The sequence below is a fragment of the Myodes glareolus genome, chromosome 3, assembly GCF_982192425.1.
Source record: "Myodes glareolus chromosome 3, mMyoGla1.1, whole genome shotgun sequence".
Lineage (NCBI taxonomy): Eukaryota > Metazoa > Chordata > Mammalia > Rodentia > Cricetidae > Myodes > Myodes glareolus.
This window is the reverse complement of record NC_142028.1, coordinates 45,257,946-45,273,053: the sequence shown is the minus strand read 5'-3', so window position 1 is coordinate 45,273,053 and position 15,108 is coordinate 45,257,946. Positions and strand designations below refer to the sequence as shown.

Sequence of the window (15,108 nt, the reverse complement as noted above, 5' to 3'; positions counted from 1 at the left end):
TTATATATAGTTAGACTAAAGTTCTTAACTGATCTGGGCGTGGCACAAATACGATGGCAATAAGTTGGAAAATGCCCGAGCAAACATAGTCACTGTCCAAAGTCTCTCTTTGCAAGGACGGCTCAGCACAAACTGATTAGCAGCAGTCATCCTCCTGCCTCTGCCTCAGCAAATCCTGCAGGAAAGTCCACCGCTCACTGCAAACTCCTGGCCTTCTCTTGTGCCACAAACTCTTTTTCATGCTGGACAGGGACAGGATCTGAGCAGCTTTGGCCCACCCCAGCTCCAGCACTTGCCACCCTGGTCACCGCTCGCCGTGTCTTCACCTACTGGGCCAGGGCACCATGTCTCCCACCGCCTCTGCCACGTCTTAGGCCTTTCTGCAAGAGGCATCTCCAGGTATCAGGCTTGCATTCAGGAATCACAAAAGGGGCCTGAGCTCCCTCTGCTTTTTGGGCCCACAATGGTGGAGAGGCTCCCGAGCCCCACTTCCTCCAGTTAAAAAAAAATCATTTAGGGAATTTGGGTGATGTTCCTCCAAACTACTTCCTACGGTTCACTGGGCAACATATCTTTGGGGATATTCATGGTGAGCCTTGGGGGGCAGATCCTGGTCCACAACAAATCCCTAGACTCAAACACCAAAGTAAAGATACCTTTATGCTGGTTTATCTTCACAGCCCATACAATAAAATGTCTCTTCTGTGTATATATTACTTTTTGTAAATATTACTTAAAAAAAAAAACAACTTTGGTTAAATCCGGTGCCCTGCTACTCTAAAAGAACCATCCATTGCCCCATCAATACAAGAACAGAATTGCTCACATGCATCTTCAGTCTGCCCTCCACATCAGTCTCTCACTCGCTTGCTGGTGGCCAGCCTTCCGAGGGTGATCTTCCAAGTCTCCCAAATCCTCGATCTTGCTGGGGTCCTCCACCTCTAAAACTACACTGGTTCCGGTCCAAGTTCTACTGGCTACATGCTACAGGAACTAGGCTGAGAAAAAACACAAACACAGAGAGACAGACTGGTACACGGGCCATCTGTGATACAAGAATGTCAAGTTTATTGTGTTCCAGGGACACTTACATAGGAATCCTTAACTGATAGTCTTGCCCCAGCTCTTGGGATCTTTCCGCTGCAGGCCTCATCAGAAACCACTCCCCTGCCAACAAGGTCTCCTGCTCAGAGCAGCTGCGAACACAGGAAAACAAGTTGTTTTGCTCAGAGCAGCTGCAAGCAAGTTGTTTACAGGAAATTCAGGGTCTGGGGTCCACAGTCCCCAACACTGCTACGACACATATTCTGCTGATTCTCCATTCTGTGTAGAAGTGTGGGTACAGTATTCTTGCCCTATATCAACAATATAGCTGTCAAGTAAATGACAAGCACTTATAGAAAATATCAAATTTTAAATGTCCAATATATTTCATATTACATCACATGACTTGACATATCAAACAGTTGTAGAATGTTAGAAATTAGCATAATAGATGACTCAGAATCACAGAGTGACAGGCTGCCATTCTACCTCTGCCAAGTTTTTGTTGATAATGGTGAAACCTGGAAATTTTCATTTTCTGGTATTACACGTTGCCAACAAATTGACATTTCCTGTATGGGTTTCCCAATGAGAAAGGCAGAGTTGTGTTTAGCCAAACCTGATACTTTTGTAATGGAAATTCAAGAAGTGATAAAACCTACACCCACAAATAATGTTGCTCAAAAGTATTTTAACATTGCTAAAAAGTCACCTCCATTTGATGATTGTTAATTTAAAAGAGTGCAAATTTTGTCTCCTATTATAAAAATGAGAATTTCAGTGATAGTTCTCTTCACCTTTGAGGCCTAGATGTTTTGAGAATAGTAACTTATAACCCACAATGCCAAGTGAATGTCTATGAATATCAAAGTATGATACTTATTATCCAGAAGAGTTCTCTCTTAGATATTATGTAGCCAGGTCTTTCCCAGAACCTAAGAAGAATTGTGTATCCATGCACCATTTCCAGATTTTATGAATACTCTCTCCAAATTAAAAAAAAATGTGATGGAGAACTGTAGAAGAGTTTGCTACCTTAGTGCTTAGAAGCTTTTACTGTGGCGCTAGGAATTTGCCAAAAGAAAAAAAAATTATCATATAGAATACTAGTGAGACAAACACCTACAAGTCCGCAGCTGCTTTCCCAGTCAGTATTGTTCCATTGCCTGGAAGTAGACTATGAATTTATTGTTTGAGATATCTAGAGGTCATTGACCAAACTGGTGGGTATATCTTCCTCTGTCTCTGTCCCTGTCTCTGTCTATTTCTTTGTCTTTCTTTGTCTATCATCTGACTCTGTCTCTTCATCTCTGTCCCTTTCTTTAGTTGTCTTCTATTTTACCATCATCTTATTCCACCTCCCAGGTGCCTAGATTAAAATATCAAAGGTGCATATCAACAAACACAGCTTTATACATATCAGTTCCACAAAATAGGTTTCAAATAGTCCGAGATTCTTGTTGTTTTGTTTTAGGGTGTGTGTGTGTGTGTGTGTGTGTGTGATATTTAAGGAAAATATGTGTAGGAATGTTCAGGACTTGAGCTGATTTCTGCTTTGATGTTTCCCAGACGTGGGGTAATTTTTACTCACGGAGTGCTTTCAAATTCAGTGTTTTCTTTGGTTTCCACAGCAACAAACTTTTTATTTGCAAATTCTCTCAATTACAAAAACAAGAATAAAGAAGCCTAATTTTTGTCTTTTTTTTTTTTTACTGTGTTAGAGATATTAGAAAATACCAGTGTTGTAAGTAATTTGAGGCAAGACAGTTTTCTAGCAAATAATACCTTCAAGTAAAATACATTTCTTGTGCCCATGACTTTTTATTTCCCATAAATGCAGCATCCAAGTTTCATGGCTGTTTATTGTTTCTGGTCTCTGAATTGAAATCCATGTTCTACCATCAACTATTCAGATAGTCCTGCTTGGATGTCCTGAACCATATTCAGACTGTTGCATCTGTCTTGGTCTCTTAGATGAACTGGGCTGAAAATAAGGCATCAGAACAACCAGTGAGGCTGAGAATCTCAAGTTTCTATCTTTCCAAGTGATGATCCATTTCACTGCCATTCTCAGTTCCCTCTGTGTCTTAAGTAGATTCACTGAACTCTGGACCCTTATCTATTACCCAGTCCTATTTACTCATAGTAAATATTCCAACAATTAGTCCTCAGTAAATGATTATTTAAGCCTTACTCTCAAAGGTGATGGTGCCCGAGTACCCTTTCCAGGAATGCTGTATCTGCCATCTCAGGGAAAGTCACTACTTGTTAGTTAAAATTGTCAGCTTTATGATTCAGCAAAATAAATAAGACATTTCCCCTAGGGTAATGGCTTTTTTTTTTCACTTTGTGGAAACTGCAGGGACTCCTGTTATCAGGATATAACCAAAGTCTAATGGTGCCACTTATTGTGCCTAGTGAAAGTCCCAAGGATGTGATTATCTCTTAATAACTGGAGAGCTGGTTATGCAGCTCATTGTAGTGTTTACTTTGAGTGTGTGGGGGGGAACCCATTAGTGATCTCTGTGGTTGATATTATTCATTGTGATATGGTAAAGTAATCAAGTCACCATTTGTTTGCTTGTAGCTAGAGAGTATGATTAGAAATGCATTCCACTTTCCACTAAAAAAATGCATTGAAATATAATCTCTTGCTTAGTATTAGTTTAATAACTCTGATGTTAATGGTGAATTATATCAAGCAAAGCTAATGGAAATTCCAGAAATGCACATGGATAATTTAATGTCTGCATGACCTTTACCTCCCAGGGAGAATTCAGGTTGGGTTTTAACTACCCGTGAAGGAAGTAAATACCCATGTGAAAAGCCTGCTGATTCAGTGGTAGAAAAGGCCATCAATAACCTAAGCAAAAGAGGGTAACACAAGAGAGGACCTTTAAATAAAATGCCCTTTTAGAGTATGAATGGATATTGAACGGCAACCTTTTATTTTTCTCCTTCATTCTGCCCATTCATGCTCCTGTTATACCAGTAACAATAGTATCATTTATTAAACATTTGCTCAGGTCATAGTGTTTGCATATCTTCTCCCAAATGTCTTCACAAAGAGCCTTCAAGGTTCTTAATCTTGGTCCCTTTTGCACTTAAAGAAACTGAGACTGTAAGAGATTCTACAAATTGGTTGTATTCATGAAGCAACTCCTTACTGAAGCTTAAATTCAAATATGTCTTCACCACTCATTTTATTCAGTGTCTAAAGGCGTACTGTATAGGGTAATTAGGCACAATAACAGGAGATTTGCATCTGATGTTGATATTCTTTTCTTATATTGTCAAGTAATTGTGTGTCTGACCCCACTGAGAGAGAGAGAAAAATCTTACATGCTGTCTTTGCAAACTAAATCCGTTAAAGATCTGGTCTTTGAACATGTCCTTTGGAATTACTTTCGTGTTGTTACCTGTCACCTGAGAAGGGCTGCTTTGGATCTGAATAAACAGCCAGCATACGTTTTGCTTCTGAGCCATTTGGAAGGGTTCAGGAACTGGATATTTCCCTCCTTAGAGTAACATCATCCATTCTGACCCAGCCTTGCTAGTTACTATTTTTTGTTGTTGTTGTTGTTGTTCTAGCTGTGAGGTTCTGTAGTTATTTGAGGGGATTATATAGGTTTTATGATATAATGTAATTTACTGGTGCATTTATTCTGACACCTATATGCAAAGCCTATTCAGTCCTTCTCAAAGGAGATTCATTAATCAATTCAATTGCTTACCTCTCATAAATTTCCTGTCTGTTTTTGTTTATTCAGGCTTGTTTTAGTTTGTTTGTTTTATTTTGGTTTTGAGTCAGAGTTTCATTTGATGAAGAATGGTTTCCAGTTTGCTGTTCAGTTGAGAATAACAGTGAACTTCCTATTCTCTTGTGTCTTTCTTTCATGTATTGGTATTATGGGTATGTACCATTGAGTTCTGCTTATGCAGGGTGGAGGGTCAAACCCTAGGTTTCATGTCAGTAAGGCAAGCAAGTTAACAGGTTAAAGTATGGACACAAGGCTGGAAAATTCTACATTTTCTCTAATTTTAATGATAACTGGTAAAGCTAGGATTTACTTGGATACTGTGAACTGAGTACTCCACATGAATGTCTCAGTCTTTCCTGAATTTCATAACTCTATACAGTAGAAATGTCAGTAAGAAGCTACTTTAAAGCCTAAGAAATCAGAGCTTAATGAATATAAGGGGATATTAACTCTTTCCTCTCCTCCATTTGCAATTGGCCAATCCAGACTAACAAATGTAATTCCTTTCTCAAGTGATATATAAAAATAACATGAAATTCTGTGCTGTATCTCAAAGAATTTAAAAAGGTGTGTATCTTTACTGCTTCAGCTCTGTCCATGCTGGCACTTGTGAGATGGAAAGTTATATTTAAATCACTCTTTCTAATGTGAATAAGCTAGTCAATGTTTTTTGCAATGAGGCCTAAATAAGCAATTCTGGGTTGTTTGTGAGAGCCTTCTCAGCACCTATTTTAGCATCATAGGGAATGTCCTTGGAAGAGCAGAACATACAAAAACGCACTGAAGAAGCCGAACTCATTCTTAAAACATATCCCTTTGTCTCAAGTTGTGAGTTGGAGCCATTAATGCCCCCAGCATACTTAAGGAGCACCTGTTTTATACCAGGTTGTATTACTTCCAACTAATAAATGGGACAACAAGATCCATACTTCCCCATCATATAAAGTAGGGGTTGGTGACAATGGTGAACACTGTGGCAGGAATATATACCAAATAAAACAAGTGTCTGAAAAGTATAAAATACATTACGATCCTGAAATGCTAGGATTCCAGTAGAAGAATTTTTTGAAAAGTACTCCTTTACAGTTTAGCTACCTTTGAAGATTTCTTCCTTTGCTTTGTATAGATAGTTTGGCACGTTAGTAGTTTTGTTTTGACAGTAAACCGTGTGACATCAAAGAATTCTATTTTTTTCATTAGTAAATGTTCTCTGAATTACAAAATGAAAGCAAGGCATCTGGAGAGATGGCTCAGTCACTAAACTCCTTCCTTTGCAAATACAAAAGCCTGATTTTAGTCTCCAGAAGCATTGTAAAATAGACAGTACAAGGTGGACCTACAGGCAAGTTGATTCTTGAGACTCACTGGCTAGTGGGTTTAATTACTTGGAAAGTTCAAAGTCAATACAAAACTCCATCTTAAAAGTAAAAAAGAATTAAAGAAAGGGAGGGAGGAAGGAAGAAAGGAAGGAAGGAAGGAAGGAAGGAAGGAAGGAAGGAAGGAAGGAAGGAAGGAAGGAAGGAAAGAAGGAAGGAAGGAAGATGTAAATGAAACCAGAAAAAAAAATGAGTCCTGGGATTGTCCTCTGACTTCTCTTTAAGCACACACATGTATACCTGTACATTCTTATACATGCAGACCTCACACATGAACATGCAAACTCATAGCAGAAAAACAAAATAAATATGAGAGCTATTAGCTTATAGCTGGCTATGGCTAATGTTCACCTAGGAGAACTGGTAAATGAACATTCCCTCTCAGCAAAGTTGGTACACAATAACTCTCTCTCTCTCTCTCTCTCTCTCTCTCTCTCTCTCTCTCTCTCTCTCTCTCACACACACACACACACACACACACACACACACACACACACACATTAGCTTTGTGGAGGATTTTTTTGACTGAATTCTGGTAGTTTCTTTTCTATATTATCACTATCTTTAGACACAAACCAGGGATCTTTTCCTTATCCTCTGACATTCACTTATATCGTATAAAGCTTTGAATTTGCTAATAAGAAGTGCTATAGAAACTGCATGACAGGCAAAATGATAGCCATGTAGTAATAGAAAGCTACAAAACAGCTGACCTTAAATATTCTTGACTTTACAAATCAGGTGATACGGCTGCTTCTCATACTGCTCACACCCTAATTTCAAAGCTTTGTTTCTCGTGGACTCAGGAGTATTTCATCTCTAGTGTTCTCTAGGGGTCTCTTTCTCTCATCTTCTCAACAAACTAGCTTTGTTTGTCAAGAATTCCTACCTTATATACCCCAAGCCCTCAGGGTCGCCATTCAAATTCTGTAAAAGAATCATATTGGCTTAGTGTGAAATTAATATTAGTTACCTGGAGCCAATTAAAATGAAGCGTACGTTGTAGGGGAAAGGTCTTTTCTTGATGCAGATGCAGGCCTTCATGAGATCAATCCTAAAGCATTCTTCTCACCTCTTCTTTTTTCAAAGTTTTTTTGTAAATTACATTCATCCCCCTCTCCTGCTCCCGTGTAGTCTGCCTGTGTGTGTGTGTCTGTGTTTATGTGTGTCTGTGCTACAGAATGCAAATGGAAGCTAGACAGAAACATCTAAAAGTGAGTTCTCTCCTTTGTCAGTGTGCACCTCAGAAGATCACACTCAAGTTTTCAGGCCTAACAGTTAGAGCCTTTACCAAATGAGCCATCTCACTGGTCACACTCACTTGTTTCCCTTCCTGCTCTTTTTCCATTCTGTCAAGTACTGTTGTTGGCTAAGTGTCAGGTAGCTAATTTCATAAGGTTTTTCTCTTGTGTGTGAAGCCACCCAGAACATAGGTGAGTTACCATGGCCTGGACAACTTCAGAGGGTTCCTATGATACTTAATAAATATATGATTGGCAAGTATTTGAAACCAGGTTCTTTGAGGTTGTCCTCCCTTTGCATCTTGTAGGTTAAGTTTGTCATTCATAAGGCTATGAATAAATGGTTGCCAACATGACCTCCATTTCTAGTGGCTAATAGACTAGTGTTCACTGCATGTCTAACTTGACTGGTACTGCTTAATGATTGAATAGAGAATTAAAATAGCCCTGCTTTGTTATTACTTTGTTTTAAAACAGGTTGTTATATTTCCCAAGCTGATCTCTGATAATTATAGCTAAAGATGATCTTGAACTTCTCACCCTCCTATTTCCCCTCCATAAAGCCTGTATTAGAGACATGCACTACTATGCCAGACTTAAATATTTCTGCCTCAACCCCAGGGCTTCTCCATGGAAGGCAGCTGTTTTAGCAGCTGTGCTCCTTCTACAACACAGAAGCAATTCCCCTGGGGTTATTATGTAACTCTTTCTCATGCATAGATAAAATGGGGGTTTTATCACCAAAGAATTGTGAAACATCCCATGGTTAATAAATAACTAAATTGCTATATCATGGTAATAACTTCTCCATGAATCGGGACATTGAAAATAACCTTTTAGTATAAACATACTTCAACTTTTTAAGTGTTTACTTTAACCAGATAGGATAAATTTAATCTCCACTTTGGTTTCATTTCCATAAATGTGTGTGTGTGTATGTATGTATGTATGTATATATGTAAATAGGTACATGTATATATGTAAGTGTGATGTCTTTAGTAATACTTAGAATAATTTTGGCCAGTGGATGTAGGGATTTTGAGACTGTAAGTGATTCTTCTGTTATTGGTTCACGGTTCCAATAGTTGAAATGGTTCTGAAGCTGTAAACAACATGGAGCTCTAGTGCCAGGTTAGGGACTATCCTTAATGTAAGAAGATTAAATCAAATTTCAATTAAATACTGAATATTTGTAGACAACTCATACAGTTGGTGACTGACCATATTGAAATATAACAGATGGTAATGTACTTGTGATTCCGCTAACTTGAATATGGGAGATTTTTTCCCATTCCATAAGTAACACTTTGTTATATATGGCATAATCATATGTGGAATGTTATAAATTGAAATATGTAGAAAAGAGTTGGGAGAATGTTACACTCTGCATGTTTTAAAAGTATCCGGAGCAAGGTTTTGATCTTTACTTTCTAAGAAAAGTTTTATTGTCAATTAATAAAATGCATTGTTTTTATCTCAGTTAATTATACCGTACTTAAATATGTCAGTATACAGTTGACAGTTGTACAGTTTGTACAGGGACACAGATTGGAATGGAGGACCACCCTTGCCACCCCCACACACATAATCAAAGTTGTTTCACTGAAGATTGCCTGAGGTTACAGGGCAAATTAGCTAAATTGTAAGCTAACTAGTTAAACTGTAGTCATCTGATTGATTGAATGACTAGCCTGTAGGTATTATGTTCCTTTCTATATTATACTACCATTTCTCTGAAAATGCTGGATGATTGCACAGCTGGTTGTATCAAAAGTTTATCTAGTTCTAAAAGAAGTCATATATAAGATTAAGTTTGTTTGATTTACTATGATCAACTCTATTGGACTTAATAATAGCAGAGAGTTTTCACCTTAGCCTTTATACATCTGAAGGTATTTTTGAGTGGCTACAGCCTCTCTTAATAGAAAATAGTATTACATATATATGCATATATATAATATACATGTTATGTGTATACATGTGTTTAATATCAATTACAGCGAATGAAACATACAGCATAATCACTTTACTTAGAAATGAAGTGTTTTGGCTAGAAAGTAGATTAGGGTGTATAGCACTATGTAGCACAAGATGTAGCTTCTTAGGAGATCGGTATAAAGGGAGTTCTTCAGGAATTTAATGATCTATGGTAAACCTCCTTTCACATTTGAAGTTTAACTTGGAGATTTTGAGATAAGGCATGCCTTAATTAATGAAGAGTGATTATTTTGTTGTTTTTTATCTCCCTATTCCACTTATTCATTTACTGAAAACAAACAAAATGCCAGACAAGACACAGCTTAGTGCTTGAGTTCTAGTATTTTTAAAGTCGTTGAATGCTCTTTCTTGCACATTATCTGTATCTATTTCATTGGCTGCTAGTAGCACAAAATGCAAAATATTGCCGACTTCAAACACCACTCAACTAACCTGAAGAATGTTGAACTGACAGGTCAAGATATTGGGCTACTAAGACACAGCAGAGGATGAAGTCTCTAAGTGCAAACCAGCTGTATCAAATTTTCATTTCCTTCTAATTTAATTTTAGATGGGGATAATGTAATAAACATGAACTATGTACAAGCCTGTTTTGAACAGTGTGTTAACTTGGACATTCTGTTTTTATTGTAGGGATTATTGACACATAGTAACTCCACAGCATGTGGCTCTCAGAGTTGCCCTGAAAGGTAAGCTCCCCACAAGGGAAGGTTTCCTTATCTGTACTTCTTGCTTAGTATCCTTAGTTTCTATGGAAACATAGAGAACCAGCTATTTCCAAGAGATGCTATGAGCTTCTTTTATTCACTTTTCTAAATGCTATAGTTAATTAAGTTAGTGAAGTTACATAAATTAATGTGAGAATGGTACAACAGAGACCTTTCCCATCCCTCTGGAGAATATATTCGAGGTAGACTTTGTGGTTGTCAGATTACTTTGACAGTTTAAAAACACTAGAATTGAACATTGTAGAAAAAGTATTTGGAATAAAAGTGTAAAATTGTTTTGCCATTTTATCCACTAGTTTTACAAGACAAGATTTTTTTAGCAATAAAATATTAAGTCCCAGAAACATGTATATCTGGAAGGTTGTATCTTACATGATAAAACAAAAGCAGACTCAGTGTTAACAGTGCTTTATTTTATTCTCTGATGAAAAGCATACCCCCCAAAAAGGCAAATTATCTTCTATTCATCAAGGTGGTGTAAGGAGGAACCAAAAACTTGTAGTTCTACATGTTACTGGATCAAACTGAAGTGACTGTTATATCATGCTGCCTACAGAGACCCTAAGGAGCCCTTCCTTTTCCTAGCCTCTGGTGATTGCAGAATTGCTTGAAAATAGCCCAATCCAGACCAATTTCCTGATGCAAAATTGTATGTTTTAAATTTTTAATTTAAAAAAAGAAAAAGTTGAATTGTTTAAGTGACATTCAGAAATGGGTATCTTTCATATTAAGGAGTATTCCCCAACTTATCTTACAATAAATCAGAATGGCTTTGTTCTTGGCATGCAATCCAAGAGGGTGAGACTCAGTCATAGTCCAGAGTGAGGGTGAGACTGAGTCATAGTCCAGAGTGCTCCATGCTTCTGCCTTCCCATCATCTAGTTTTGAATTTTTGCCCTCTCTATGTCCTCACCTAGCAGCCGAGCTCAGCATTCTCACTATGCACAGATAGACAGACAGAAGGAATATGGATTCATAACACATTTTCTAAGTGTCGCTGGTGAAACAATGATCTGAGATATAGTGGTCATTTAGTTCTCCCTGTAACATCCATCAGCTAAGTGCAAATTCATTGTTGTCTCCTGTTCACAGAGGTGACCTAAAATCCTTACTCCAGTATTTGAGAAGATAACCTCAGTTATCTGCTCTGACTCCAGTTTTTCATCTTAAAAACCCAAGATGGAAATAGTGCTTCTGTCATGTCTGCTTGGCTCAGCAATATTGCAAATGTAGGCAGGCATGTACCTAGAAAAACAGAGAAGACTTACATTGTTCCTCTCTGGAACAGTAGAGATAAGCTCACCTTTTATAAAGCTACATCGACAATCAAAATGCAATATGAAATAAACTGCTAACTATGTTACAGAATAGGTGTACCTTGAATATATGGTAAATAAAAAGCCTTATCCTAGGAGCCAGTTAATATATGGCTTCATGTATAGTAAATGTATGGAGAAGAAAGGAATATAAAGACAGTTATCTAACAGTTTCTAGGAAACAGGGGGACTGAGAAAGGCCTGGCCTTTCATTATGGTAAGGTTTCTGTTTGGTACTGAAGAAAATGTTCTGAATTAGATAGTAGTAATGATTTCACAACCTAGTAGGGACACTTAAAGACACTGAAACGTTCTTGAAGAGTGAATTTTATGGTATACGAACTATATCAGTGTAGACTGGATTTTTGTCCTGCCTGGTCCCACAGCAGTTCAGTTCCAAACAGACACATAGAGACAATATTAATTATATATCATTTGGCCTATTGCTCAGGCTTATTACTAACTAGCTCTTGCAGTTTAAATTAACCTAAAAAACCTTGTCTATCTTTAGCCATGTAGCTTGGTACCTTTTCTCAGTAAGACACTTGTATTTTGCTTCCTCTCCACTGGCTGGTGACTGACTCTCTGCCTTTCCTCTTCTCAGAATTTTAGTCTATTCACCCTATCTCTACTTCCTGCCTGGCTACTGGAAAATCAGCATTTTATTAAACCAATATGAGTAACAAATCTTTACAGTGTACAAGAGCAGTATTCCTCAGCATTTTCCCTTTATTTTCTTTTCAAAACAGGACCCTGAATATAATCTCTTTTGTTTAGCTTTTTCCCTGACCATTATTCAAAACAATTTGTAACCAACACACTAAACAAATATCCATAACCAATTTTGGGGAATGTGGGTGTAGTTTTCTAGTCTACTTCCTGCTTATTGCGGGCACTGATAATCTTATGAAAACCCAAAGATAATTTAGGATTATGGTCAAGTCCTGACTGGAGTATTCAGTGAGTCTGAATCATCTCAGGCAGCAGTCTTGAAGCTGTTCTGAATGTAGAACTCAGAGGAAACCAAAGAGAGATTCTCTAAAATGTTGGATGATCTTGGACATCCACTCCTATTGCAGATTTTTCAAGGGGTTTTCCCTGATCAAACCTTATTTTTCTTAACCCAGAATGAATCCACAACCTCACATTTCCTGTGGAAACAAAAGCAAAACCTTTGTTCCTAAGTAACATATATTGACTTAAATTTTGAAGTCAAAGCATTTTCAAAATATATAGGTTGGATTAATCCATCAGAATTTATAATCAAATGTCTTTTAGCAGTTGCTGCTCCTTCCTCAGCAGTCAAACAATTAAAGAAAACACAATACCATTTAGTATCCAGATTCTATGTTTATTTTTCATATTTACATGGCTTTTTAAACTCTTTTTCTTTTGTTTTTATTTTTAATTTTTGTTTATTTGAGACAATGTTTCTCTGTGTATCTTTGACTGTACTGGATCTCATTTTGTAGACTAGACTGGCCTCGAACTCTCACAGATCCTCCTGCCTCTGCCTCCCATGTGCTGGGATTAAAGGTGTGTACCACCATGGCCAGCTACTCTCTTTCTTTCTCTAAAACCTTTCTCTATCCTTTTTCTTTACTCTTCTAAGCCTATGTATGTTTTTAACACAGTGTAAGCAATTTAGAGGATTTTTTACCATCTGAATCTGTCTTTACTATAACTCTATTTTTTTTTTCTGATCACATGAGTCTTTAACCTGCTAAAGAGCATAATTCGGATTAAAACTGTGACTTTGGCAGCTACTTCCACCCCATTCCTTAGCTCTCTGAGAGTCTAGCTTTGTGGAAAAGGTACAGGTAGGAGCTGCATTTGTTGCCACAAGTTTCTAGATTCATGCCACCACCAAGAAGCATGCCGCCGACTGCTCATAAATTCCATTAAAGTAGTTGGTGGCAGGCCCTTTTAAAAGAGTTGTAAGGCTTTTGCTGGTAAAACTGAGTCAAGAAGCATCTCTTGAAAAAGGCATGCTTCTGCTTTCCTCTAGCCAACAGAGCTCAGTGAAGAAAATGCTGCTACAAAGAAGATGTGTTTGACTCTGTTCTTCTGTTTCTAGAATCCCTTCCCAAGTTCTCTCAGGTTTTATGTGGATATAATGGCTGAACTTTGGGCATCCTTTGTAGATGGAATTTTCTGTCCCACACTGTCCCATAGCCATTCAGTAGCAAATAAAAACACAGGTGATTGTGTTAATTATATACTGTTTGACCTATTTCTCAGGTTTATTACTAACTAGCTCTTACAACTTAAATTAAACCATAATTCTAGTCTTTCTTTAGCCTTGTGGCATGGTATCTTTTCTCACTAAGACATTCTCATCTTGCGTCCTCTCTGGCTGGCTGGTTACTGACTCTCTGTCTTTCCTCTTTCCAGAATTCTCCTAGCTTGATCACCTACCTGTACATCCTGCTGGGCTAATGACCAATCAGCATTTTATTAACTCAATATGAGTGACAAATCTTTGCAGTGTATAATAACATTATTCCACAGCATATCATTAAGAAAATATAACAAAATATATATATATATATATATATATATATATATATATATATATATATATTAGGTAGACAAATTTTATCTTCAGCTATAAAAAATGCAGGAGATCTGTAATAAAATCAACAAATTCTTTCAAATCAGTGCAGACTAGCTTGCTGAGTGTTCTGACCTGCCTATTCTCCAAAGCCAGAAAGCAAATCCAATTGTTGATTGTCAGGATCTGTGATTTCATATAAAAGTTATGAATGATGAAGTCATAGCTCAAACGCTTCAGCAGTTGCTGCTTCTAGCCTTAGTTTCCCTGAAACTATAAAATAAGAATAACAATAGTGCTTTTGTAGGTTTGGGAACCATGAACGCTAAAGACTTGCTGTGGTGCCAGGCCCTCTGTAATGAATACTTTCATAATTAGCATTATTTGGTTGTAAATATTGGGTTGTACCATTAGATTCTTGGCAGTTCAACTGTTTCTCGGTTGGTTTTTCTCTTACTGGCATCTTGGCCAGAGAGAAAAGAGTGGTTAGAATTTCTGTTAGCACTTAATGAATTTAATCAGCCCCTGAGGGACTTTTGATGTAGCAGAGAGATATTTAACAAGAAGCAGAATTTGTATTCCTTCTGTGTTTCTCTTCATAGCTGGCAGAGCCTTCCCTCGTAGAGGCAAGGTTACCTGTGCTGAGAGATACGTTAACATACCATGAGAGAATGTTGGGACTCAGAAAACACATCCCCACGGCCTTGTGTTTCTGTGCTTGTTCTAACTAATGCAATTTAGGCTGCTTCCAATATGAAAACAAGCCACTGTCTCATAATGTGTAATATTCCCTAGTCTATCTTTTTAGGTTGTTGTTGTTATTGCTGTTGTTTTGTTTTTTGAGAGGCAGTTTCTCTGCATGGCCCTGTCTGTTCTGTAACTCACTCTGTAGACCAAGTTAGTCTCAAACTCAGAAATCCATTTGCCTCTGACTTTTGAATCCTGGGATTGTGTCCTGGGTGTATGCCACCACTGCCTTGCTAAGAAATGAGACACTGTAGATTTTTTGTTGTTGTTACTTATGATTTTTTTTCAGGAAATATTTCAAAGATTTTTTTAAATATATATTTGTCTTTAGAAATAAAGATGG

At 37.5% G+C, this 15,108-nt stretch overlaps 1 protein-coding gene across 1 annotated transcript in view; it reads left to right on the top strand.

The window, feature by feature from the left end:
• LOC125403250 (contactin-4) overlaps positions 1-15,108 on the top strand; it is an 814,028-nt gene that overhangs the window by 219,592 nt on the left and 579,328 nt on the right. The window contains exon 3 of the mRNA XM_085686814.2: positions 10,054-10,109. The gene's annotated coding sequence lies outside the window, so the exon portion shown is untranslated. The remainder of the gene's footprint in view (positions 1-10,053; positions 10,110-15,108) is intronic.